The sequence below is a fragment of the Schistocerca serialis genome, chromosome 5 (assembly GCF_023864345.2).
Source record: "Schistocerca serialis cubense isolate TAMUIC-IGC-003099 chromosome 5, iqSchSeri2.2, whole genome shotgun sequence".
Lineage (NCBI taxonomy): Eukaryota > Metazoa > Arthropoda > Insecta > Orthoptera > Acrididae > Schistocerca > Schistocerca serialis.
Genome location: NC_064642.1, coordinates 822,029,369 through 822,041,792, shown reverse-complemented (window position 1 = coordinate 822,041,792; position 12,424 = coordinate 822,029,369).

Here is a 12,424-nt window from a genome sequence, read left to right as displayed (position 1 = left end):
TCTGCATGGTCCATGTTGTATTCAATTCCGACGCAATTTCTGTGTTTCATCGTCAAGTTGAAGGTCCACAGGTTACAGTAAACCTTGCCATGTCCATCGGAATCTATTAATGGAATCCCAGGTAAAAGTCAAAGCACAGACAGTTAGAAGCATTACTCTCCCGGAGAGAAGTCGGCATGGTGCCTGTTGTGTCCTATTCCGAAGCAATTTCTGTGTTTCATCGTCGAGATGAAGGTCCAAAGGTTACAGTAAACATTCCCATGTCCATCGGAGTCTATTACTGGAATCCCAGGTAGAAATCAAAATACAGACAGTTGGAAGGATTACTCTCCCGGACAGAGGTCGGCATGGTGCCTGTTGTATTCAGTTCCGACGCAATTTCTGAGTTTCATCGTCAAGTTGAAGGTCCACAGGTTACAGTAAACCTTCCCATGTCCATCAGAATCTATTACTGGAATCCCAGGAAAGAATTCAAATAGAGACTGTTAGAAGCATTACTCTTCCGGAGGGAAGCCGGCATGGTGCCTGTTGTATTAAATTCCGACGAATTTTCTGTGTTTCATCGTCAAGTTGAAGGTCTACAGGTTACAGTGAACCTTCCCATGTCCATCGGATTCTATTACTGGAATCGCAGGAAGGAATCAAAGCACAGACAGTTAGAAGCATTGCTCTCCCTCACAGGAGTCGGCATGGTGCCTGTTGTATTCAATTCCGAAGCAATTTCTGTGTTTAATCGTCACGTTGAAGGTCCACAGGTTTCAGTAGACCTTCAGATGTCCGTCGGAATCCATTACTGGAATCCCAGGAAAGAAACTAAACACAGACAGTTACATGCCATACTCTCCCGGACAGAAGTCGGCACAGTGCCTGTTGTATTCAATTCCGACGTAATTCCTGTGTTTCATCGACAGGTTGAGGGTCCACAGGTTACAGTAATCCTTACCATGTACATCGGAATCTATTAATGGGATCCCAGGTAAAAGTCAAAGCACAGACAGTTAGAAACATTACTCTCCCTCACAGGAGTCGGCATGGTGCCTTTGTATTCAATTCCGAAGCAATTTCTGTGTTTAATCGTCACGTTGAAGGTCCACAAGTTTCAGTAAACCTTCAGATGTCCGTCGGAATCCATTACTGGAATCCCAGGAAAGAAACTAAACACAGACAGTTACAAGCCATACTCTCCCGGACAGAAGTCGGCATAGTGCCTGTTGTATTCAATTCCGACGTAATTCCTGTGTTTCATCGTCAAGTTGAGGGTCCACAGGTTACAGTAAACCTTTCCATGTCCATCGGAATCTATTACTGGAATCCCAGGAAAGAATCAAGGCACAGACAGTTAGAAGCATTACTCTCCCGGAAAGAAGTCGGCATTGTGCCTGTTATATTCAATTCCGACGCAAATTCTGTGTTTCAACGTCAAGTTGAATGTCCACAGGTTAAAGTAAACCTTTCCATGTCCATAGAAATCTATTACTGGAATCCAGGAAGGAATCAAAGCAGAGAAAGTTAGAATCACTACTTTTCCGGAGAGAAGACGACATGGTGCCTGTTGTACTGAATTCCCACGCATTTTCTATGTTTCATCGTCAAGTTGAAGGTCCACAGGTTACAGTAAACCTTCCCATGTCCATCGGAATCTGTTACTGGAATCCCAGGCAAGAATTAAAATACAGACAGTTAGAAGCATCACTCTCCCGGAGAGAAGTCGGCATGGTGCCTGTTGTATTCAATTCCGACGAATTTTCTTTGTTTCATCGTCACGTTGAAGGTCTACAGATCACAGTGAACCTTAACATGTCCATCGGATTCTATTACTGGAATCCCAGGAAAGAATCAAAGCACAGACAGTTAGAAGCATTACTCTCCCGGAGAGAAGTCGGCATGGTGCCTGTTGTATTCAAATCCGACGCAATTTCTGTGTTTCATCGTCACGTTGAAGGTCCACAGTTTACAGTAAACCTTTCCATGTCCAACAGAATCTATTACTGGAATCCCAGGAAGCAATCAGGGCACAGACAGTTAGAAGCATTACTCTCCCGGTGAGAAGTCGGCATGGGGCCTGTTGTTATCTATTCCGACGCAATATCTGTGTTTCATCGTCAAGTTGAATGTCTACAGGTTACAGTGAACCTTCCTATGTCCATCGGAATCTACTACTGGAATCCCAGGAATGAATCAATGCACAGACAGTTAGAAGCATTACTCTCCCGGACAGAAGTCGGCATAATGGTTGTTGTATTTAATTCCGACGCAATTTCTGTGTTTCGTCGTCAAGTTGAATGTCCACAGGTTACAGAAAACCTACCCATTTCCGTCGGAATCTATTACTGGAATCCCAGGAAGCAATCAAGGGACAGACAGTTAGAAGCAATACTCTCCCGGACAGAAGTCCGCATGGGGCATGTTGTTATCTATTCCGACGCAATTTCTGTGTTTCATCGGCAAGTTGAAGGTCTACAGGTTACAGTGAACATTCCCATGTCCATCGGATTCCATTACTGGAATCCCAGGAAAGAATCAAAGCACAGACAGTTAGAAGCATTACTCTCCCTGACAGGAGTCGGCATGGTGCCTGTTGTATTCAATTCCACCGCAATTTCTGTGTTTCATCGTCAAGTTGAATGTCCACAGGTTACAGAAAAACCTACCCATTTCCGCCGGAATCTATTTCTAGAATCCCAGGAAGCTATCAAGGCACAGACAGTTAGAAGCATTACTCTCAAGGAGAGAAGTCGGCATGGTGCCTGTTGCATTCAATTCCGACGCAATTTCTGTGTTTCATCGCCAAGTTGAAGTTCCACAGGTTACAGTAAACATTCCCATGTCCATCGGAATCTATTACTGGAATCCCAGGAAAGAAACAAAGCACAGAAGGTTAGAAGAATTACTCTCCCGGACAGAAGTCGGCATGGTGCCTGTTGTATTCAATTCCGACGCAATTTCTGTGTTTCATCGTGAGGTTGAAGGTCCACAGGCTACAGTAAACCTACCCATTTCCATCGGAATCTATTACTGGAATCCCTGGAAATAATCAAAGCACAGAGAGTTGGAAGCATTACTCTCCGGGACGGAAGTCGGCATGGTGAGTGTTAAATCCAATTCCGACGCAAATTCTGTGTTTCATCGTCAAGTTGAAGGACGACAGGTTACAGTAAACCTTCCAATGTCCATCGGTATCTATTACAGGAATTGCTGGAGAGAATCAAAGCATAGACAGTTAGAAGCATTACTCTCCCGGAGAGAAGTCGAAATGGTGTCTGTTGTATTCAATTTCGAAACAATTTCTGAGTTTCTTCGTCACGTTGAAGGTCCACAGGTCACAGTAAACCTACCCATGTCCATCGGAATCTATTACTGGAATCCCAGGAAAGAATCAAAACACAGGCAGTTAGAAGCATTACTGTAACCGACAGAAGTCGGAATGGTGCCTGTTGGATTCAATTCCGACGCAATTTCTGTGTTTCATCGTGACGTTGATGGTCAACAGCTTACAGTAAACCTACCCATGTCCATCAGAATCTATTACTGAAATCCCAGGAAATAAACAAAGCACAAACAGTTAGAAGCATTACTCTCCCTCAGAGAAGTCGGCATGGTGAATGTTGTAATCAATTCCGACGCAATTTCTGTGTTTCATCGTCAAGTTGAAGGTCCACAGGTAACAGTAAACCTTTCTATGTCCATCGGAATCTGTTACTGGTATCCCAGGAAAGTGTCAGAGCACAGAAAGTTAGGAGCATTACTCTCCCGGAGACAAGTCGGCATGGTGCCTGTTGTATTCAATTCCGACGCAATTTCTGTGTCTCATCGACGAGTTGAAGGTCCACAAGTTTCAGTAAACCTTCCGTTGTACATCGGAATCTATTACTGGAGTCCCAGGAAGGAATCAAAACACAGACAGTTGGAAGCATTACTCTCCCGGAGAGAAGTCGGCATGGTGCCTGTTGCATTCAATTCCGAAGCAATTTCTGTAGTTCATCGTCAAGTTGGAGGTCCAAAATTTACAGTAAACCTTGCCATGTCCATCGGAGTCCGTTACTGGAATCCCAGGAAAGAATCAAAGCACAGACAGTTAGAAGCAATACTCTCCCGGACAGATTTCGTCATGGTGCCTGTTGTATACAATTCCGACGCAATTTCTGTGTTTCATTGTCAAGTTGAATGTCCACAGGTTACAGTAAACATACCCATTTCCGTCGGAATCTATTACTGGAATCCCAGGAAGCAATCAGGGCACAGACAGTTAGAAGCATTACTCTCCCGGTGAGAAGTCGGCATGGGGCCTGTTGTTATCTATTCCGACGCAATTTCTGTGTTTCATCGTCAAGTTGAATGTCTACAGGTTACAGTGATCCTTCCCATGTCCAACGGAATCTATTACTGGAATCCCAGGAAAGAATCAATGCACAGACAGTTAGAAGCATTACTCTCCCCGACAGATTTCGGCATTATGCCTGTTGTATTATATTCCGACGCAATTTCTGCGCTTCATCGTCAAGTTGAATGTTTACAGGCTACAGAAAACCTACCCATTTCCGTCGGAATCTATTACTGGAATCCCAGTAAGCAATCAAGGCACAGACTGTTAGAAGCATTACTCTCCCTGACAGAAGTCGGCATGAGGCCTGTTGTTATCTATTCCGACGTAATTTCTGTGTTTCATCGTCAAGTTGAAGGTCTACAGGTTACAGTGAACCTTCCCATGTCCATTGGGTTCTATTACTGGAATCCCAGGAAAGAATCAAAGCATAGACAGTTAGATGCATTACTCTCCCTGACAGGAATCGGCATGGTGCCTGTTGTATTCAATTCCGACGCAATGTCTGTGTTTCATCGTCAAGTTGAATGTCCGCAGGATACAGTAAACCTACCCATTTCCGTCGGAATCAATTTCTGGAATCCCTGGAAGCTATCAAGGCACAGACAGTTAGAAGCATTACTCTCCCGGAGAGAAGTCGGCATGGTACCTGCTGTATACAATTTCGACACAATTTCTGTGTTTCATCGTCAAGCTGAATTTCCACAGGTTACAGTAAACCTTCCCATGTCCATCGGAGTCTATTACTGGAATCCCAGGAAAGAATCAAAGCACAGACAGTTAGAAGCATTACTCTCCCGGACAGATTTCGTCATGGTGCCTGTTGTATTCAATTCCGACGCAATCTCTGTGTTTCATCGTCAAGTTGATGTCCACAGGTTACAGTAAACATACCCATTTCCGTCGGAATCTATTTCTGGAATCCCAGGAAGCTATCAAGTCACAGACAGTTAGAAGCATTACTCTCCCGGAGAGAAGTCGGCATGGTACCTGCTGTATACTATTTCGACACAACTTCTGTGTTTCATCGTCACGTTGAAGGTCCACAGGTTACAGTAAACCTTCCCATGTCCATCGGAATCTGTTACTAGAATCCCTGGGTGAAATCCAAATACAGCCAGTTAAAAGCTTTACTCTCAAGGACAGAAGTCGGCATGGTGCCTGTTGCATTCAATTCCGACGCAATTTCTCTGTTTCATCGCCAAGTTGAAGGTCCACAGGTTACAGTAAACCTTCCCATGTCCACCGGAATCTATTACTGGAGTCGCAGGAAAGAATCAAAGCACAGACAGTTAGAAGCATTACTCTTCCGGAGAGGAGTCTGCATGGTGCCTGTTGTATTGAATTCCGACGCAATTTCTGCGTTTCATCGTCAATTTGAAGAATCACAGGTTAGAGTAAATTTTTCGATGTCTATCGGAATCTGTTACTGAAATCCCTGGAAAGAATCAAAGCACAGACAGTTAGATGCAATACTCTCCGTGACGGAAGTCGGCATAGTGAGTGTTAAATCCAATTCCGACGTAATTTCTGTGTTTCATCGTCAAGTTGAAGGACCACAGGTTACAATAAATCTACCCATTTCCATCGGAATCTATTACTGGAATCCCAGGAAACAATCAAACCATAGACAGTTGGAAGCATTACTCTCCCGGACAGAAGTCGACATGGTGCCTGTTGTGTTCAATTCCGACGCAATTTCTGTGTTTCATCGTCACGTTGAAGATCCACAGGTTACAGTAAACCTTCCCATGTACATCGGAATCTATTACTGGAATTGCAGGAAAGAATCAAAGCACAGACAGTTAGAAGCATTACTCTCCCGGACAGATGTTGGCATGGTGCCTGTTGTATTCAATTCCGACGCAATTTCTGTGTTTCTTCGTCAAGTTGAAGGTCAACAGGTTACAGTAAATCTACCAATTTCCATCGGAATCTATTACTGGAATCCCAGGAAACAATCTAAGCACAGACAGTTAGAAGCATTACTCTCCTGGACAGAAGTCGATATGGTGCCTGTTGTCTTAGGTACCGACGAAATTTCTGTGTTTCATCGTCAAGTTGAAGGACCACAGGTTACAATAAATCTACCCATTTCCATCGGAATCTATTACTGGAATCCCAGGAAACAATCAAACCATAGACAGTTGGAAGCATTACTCTCCCGGACAGAAGTCGACATGGTGCCTGTTGTGTTCAATTCCGACGCAATTTCTGTGTTTCATCGTCAAGTTGAAGGTCAACAGGTTACAGTAAATCTACCAATTTCCATCGGAATCTATTACTGGAATCCCAGGAAACAATCAAAGCACAGACAGTTGGAAGCATTACTCTCCCGGAGGGAAGTCGGCATGGTGCCTGTTGCATTCAATTCCGACGCAATTTCTGTAGTTCATCGTCAATTGGAAGGTCCAAAATTCACAGTAAACCTTCTATGTCCATCAGAGTCTGTTACTGGAATCCCAGGGAAGAATCAAAATACTGACAGTTAGAAGCATTACTCTCCCAAGGAGAAGTCGGCATGGTGCTTGTTGTATTCAATACCGACGCAATTTCGGTGTTTCATCGTCAAGGTGAAGGTCCACAGGTTACAGTAAACTTTCCCGTGTTCATCGGAATCTATTACTGGAATCCCAGGAGAGAATCAAAGCACAGACAATTAGAAGCATTACTTTCCCAGAGAGAAGTCACACGGTACCTGTTGTATTCAATTACGACGCAATTTCTGTGTTTAATCGTCAAGTTGAAGGTACACAAGTTACAGTAAACCTTTCCATGTCCATCGGAATCTATCACTGGTATCAGAGGAAAGAATCAAAGCACAGACAGTTAGAAGCACTACGCTCCCGGAGAGAAATCGGCATGGTGCCTGTTGTATTCAATTCCGACGCAATTTGTGTGTTTCATCGACAAGTTGAATGTCTACAGGTTACAGTAAACCTTCCCATGTCCATCGGAATCTACTACTGGAATCTCAGGTAAGAGTCATAGCACAGACAGTTAGAAGCATTACTCTCCCGGAGAGAAGTCGGCATGGTACCTGTTGTATACAATTTCGACACAATTTCTGTGTTTCATCGTCAAGTTGAAGGTCCACAGGTTACAGTAAACCTTCCCATGTCCATCGGAATCTATTACTGGAATCCCAGGAAAGTTATTAAAGCACAGACAGTTAGAAGCATTACTCTCCTGGACAGAAGTCGACATGGTGCCTGTTGTAATCAATTCCGACGCACTTTCTGTGTTTCATCGTCAAGTTGAAGGTCCACAGGTTACAGTAAACCTTCCCATGTCCATCGGAATCTATTACTAGAATCCCTGGAACAAATCCACATACAGCCAGTTAGAAGCTTTATTCTCAAGGGGAGAAGTCGGCGTGGTGCCTGTTGCATTCAATTCCGACGCAATTTCTGCGTTTCATCGCCACGTTGCAGGTCCACAGGTTACAGTAAACCTTCCCATGTGCATCGGAATCTATTACTGGAATCCCAGGAAAGAAACAAAGCACAGAAGGTTAGAAGCATTACTCTTCCGGACAGAAGTCGACATGGTGCCTGTTGTGTTCAATTCCGTCGCAATTTCTGTGTTTCATCGTCAAGTTGAAGGTCCACAGGTTACAGTAAATCTTCCCATGTCCATCGGAAGCAATTACTGGAATCGCAGGAAAGAATCAAAGCACAGACAGTTAGACGCATTACTCTCCCGGACAGATGTTGGCATGGTGCCTGTTGTATTCAATTCCGACGCAATTTCTGTGTTTCATCGTCAAGTTGAAGGTCCACAGGTTACAGTAAATCTACCCATTTCCATCGGAATCTATTACTGGAATCCCAGGAAACAATCCAAGCACAGACAGTTAGAAGCATTACTCTCCCGGACAGAAGTCGATATGGTGCCTGTTGTATTAGGTACCGACGCAATTTCTGTGTTTCATCGTCAAGTTGAAGGTCCACAGGTTACAGTAAACCTTCCCATGTCCATCATAATCTATTACAGGAATTGCTGGAAAGAATCAAAGCACAGACAGTTAGAAGCATTACTCCCCGGAGACAAGTCGGCATGGTGTCTGTTGTATTCAATTTAGACACAATTTCTGAGTTTCTTCGTCAAGTTGAAGGTCCACAGGTCACGGTAAACCTACCCATGTCCATCGGAATCTATTACTGGAATCCCAGGAAAGAATGAAATCACAGACAGTTAGAAGCATTACTCTCCCGGACAGATGTCGGCATGGTGCCTTTTGTATTCAATTCCGACGCAAATTCTGTGCTTCATCGTCAGGTAGAAGGTCCACAGGTTAGAGTAAACCTTCCCATGTCCATCGGAATCTATTACTGGAATCCCATTAAAGAATCAAAGCACAGACTGTTAGAAGCATTACACTCGCTGAGAAAAGTCGGCATGGTGCCTGTTGTATTCAATTCCGACGCAATTTCTGTGTTTCATCGTCAATTTCACGGCCCACAGGTTACAGTAAACCTACCCATTTCCGTCGGAATCTATTACTGGAATCCCAGGAAGCAGTCAGGGCACAGCCAGTTAGAAGCATTACTCTCCCGGTGAGAAGTCGGCATGGTGTTTTTTGTATTCAATTCCGACGCACTTTCTGAGTTTCATCGTCAAGTTGAAGGTCTACAGGTTACAGTGAACCTTCCCGTGTCCATCGAAATCTATTACTGGAATCCCAGGAAAGAATCAATGCACAGACAGTTAGAAGCATTACTCTCCATGACAGGAATCGGCATGGTGCCTGTTGTATTCAATTCCGACGCAATTTCTGTGTTTCATCGTCAAGTTGAATGTCCGCAGGTTACAGTAAATCTACCCATTTCCGTCGGAATCCATTACTGGAATCCCATGAAGCTATAAAGGCACAGACAGTTAGAAGCATTACTTTCCCGGAGAGAACTCGGCATGGTACCAGTTGTATATAATTTCGACACAATTTCTGTGTTTCATCGTCAAGTTGAAGGTCCACAGGTTACAGTAAACCATTCCATGTCCATCGGAATCTATTACTGGAATCCCTGGAAAGAATCAAAGCACAGAAGGTTAGAAGCATTCCTCTCCCGGACAGAAGTCGGCATGGTGCCTGTTGTATTCAATTCCGACGCAATTTCTGTGTTTCATCGTCAAGTTGAAGGTCCACAGGTAGCAGTAAACCTTCCCATGCCCATCGGAATCTATTACTGGAATCGCAGGAAAGAATCAAATCGCAGACAGTTAGAAGCATTACTCTCCCGGATAGATGTTGGAATTTGGCCTGTTGTATTCAATTCCGACGCAATTTCTGTGTTTCATCGTCAAGTTGAAGGTCCACAGGTTACAGTAAACCTTCCCATGTCCATCGGAATCTATTACAGGAATTGCTGGAAAGAATCAAAGCACAGACAGTTTGAAGCATTACTCTCCCAGAGAGAAGTCGGCATGGTGCCTGTTGCATTCAATTCCGACGCAATTTCTGTAGTTCATCGTCAAGTTGAAGGTCCAAAATTTACAGTAAACCTTCCCATGTCCGTCGGAGTCTATTACTGGAATCCCAGGAAAGAATCAAAATACTGACAGTTAGAAGCATTACTCTGCCGGACAGAAGTCGGCACGGTGCCTGTTGTTTTCAACTCCGACGCAATTTCTAAGTTTCATCGTCAGGTTGAAGGTCCACAGGTTACAGTAAACATTCCCATGTCCATCAGAATCCATTACCGGAATCCCTGGATAGAATCACAGCACAGACAGTTAGAAGCATTACTCCCCCGGAGAGAAGTCGGCATGGTGCCTGTTGTATTCAATTCCGACGCAATTTCTGTGTTTCATCGTCACGTTGAGGGCCCACAGGTTACAGTAAACCTTCCCATGTCCATCGGAATCTATTACTGGAATCCCAGGAAAGAATCAAGGCACAGACAGTTAGAAGCATTACTCTCCCAGAGAGAAGTCACCAAGGTGCCTGTTGTATTCAATTCCGAAGCAATTTCTGTGTTTCATCGTCACGTTGAAGGTACACAGGTTACAGTAAACTTTTCCATTTCCATAGTATTCTATTACTGGAATCCCAGCTAGGAATCAAAGCACAGACAGTTAGAAGCATCACTCTCCCGGAAGGAAGTCGGAATGGTGCCTGTTGTTTTCAACTCCGACGCAATTTCTAAGTTTCATCGTCAGGTTGAAGGTCCACAGGATACAGTAAACATTCCCATGTCCATCAGAATCCATTACCGGAAGCCCTGGATAGAATCACAGTACAGACAGTTAGAAGCATTACTCTCCCGGAGAGAAGTCGGCATGGTGCCTGTTGTATTCAATTCCGACGCAATGTCTGTGTTTCATCGTCACGTTGAGGGCCCACGGGTTACAGTAAACCTTCCCATGTCCATCGGAATCTATTACTGGAATTCCAGGAAAGAATAAAGGAACAGACAGTTACAAGCATTACTCTCCCATAGAGAAATCGGCATGGTGCCTGTTGTATTCAATTCCGACGTAATTTCTGTGTTTCAATGTCACATTGAAGGTCCACAGATTACAGTAAACGTTCCCATGTTCATCGGAGTGTATTACTGGATTCCCAGGAAAGAAACAAAGCACAGACAGTTAGATGCAATACTCTCCGTTACGGAAGTCGGCATGGTGAGTGTTAAATCCAATTCCGACGCAACTTCTGTGTTTCTCGTCAAGTTGAAGGACCACAGGTTACAATAAACCTACCCATTTCCATCGGAATCTTTTAGTGGAATCCCAAAAAACAATCAAACCACAGACAGTTGGAAGCATTACTCTCCCCGACAGAAGTCGACATGGTGCCTGTTGTGTTCAATTCCGACGCAATTTCTGTGTTTCATCGTCAAGTTGAAGTTCCACAGGTTACAGTAAACCTTCCCATGCCCATCGGAATCTATTACTGGAATCGCAGGAAAGAATCAAATCGCAGACAGTTAGAAACATTACTCTCCCGGACAGATGTTGGAATGGTGCCTGTTGTATTCAATTCCGACGCAATTTCTGTGTTTCATCGTGAGGTCGAAGGTCCACAGGTTACAGTAAATCTACCCATTTTCATCGGAATCTATTACTGGAATCCCAGGAAACAATCAAAGCACAGACAGTTAGAAACATTACTCTCCCGGACAGAAGTCGATATGGTGCCTGTTGTATTAGGTACCGATGCAATTTCTGTGTTTCCTCGGCAAGTTGAAGGTCCACAGGTTACAGTAAACCTTCCCATGTCCATCGGAATCTATTACAGGAATTGCTGGAAAGAATCAAAGCACAGACAGTTTGAAGCATTACTCACCCAGAGAGAAGTCGGCATGGTGCCTGTTGCATTCAATTCCGACGCAATTTCTGTAGTTCATCGTCCAGTTGACGGTCAAAAATTTACAGTAAACTTTCCCATGTCCATTGGAGTCTATTACTGGAATCCCAGGAAAGAATCAAAATACTGACAGCTAGAAGCTCTACTCTCCCGGACAGAAGTCGGCACGGTGCCAGTTGTATTCAATTCCCACGCAATTTCTGTGTTTAATCGTCAAGTTGAGGGTCCACAGGTTACAGTAAACCTTCCCGTGTTCATCGGAATCTATTACTGGAATCCCAGGAGAGAATCAAAGCACAGACAGTTAGAAGCATTACTCTCCCAGAGAGTAATCACATGGTACCTGTTGTATTTAATTCCGACGCAATTTCTGTGATTCATCGTCACGTTGAATGTCCACAGGTTACAGTGATTCTTCCCATGTCCACCGGAATCTATTACTGTACTCCCAGGAAAGAATCAAAGCACCGACAATTAGAAGCATTATTCTCTCGGAGAGAAGTCGGCATGGTGCCTGTTGTACTAGGTTCCGACGAAATTTCTGTGTTTCATCGTCAAGTTGAAGGTCCACAGTTTATAGTAAACCTTCCCATGTCCATCGGAATCTATTACTGGAATCCCAGGAAAGAATCAAAGCACAGACAGTTAGAAGCATTTCTCTCCCGCAGGGAAGTCACCATGGTGCCTGTTGTATTCAATTCCGACGCAATTTCTGTGTTTCATCGTCACGTTGAAGGTACACAGGTTACAGTAATCTTTCCCATGTCCATAGTAATCTATTACTGGAATCC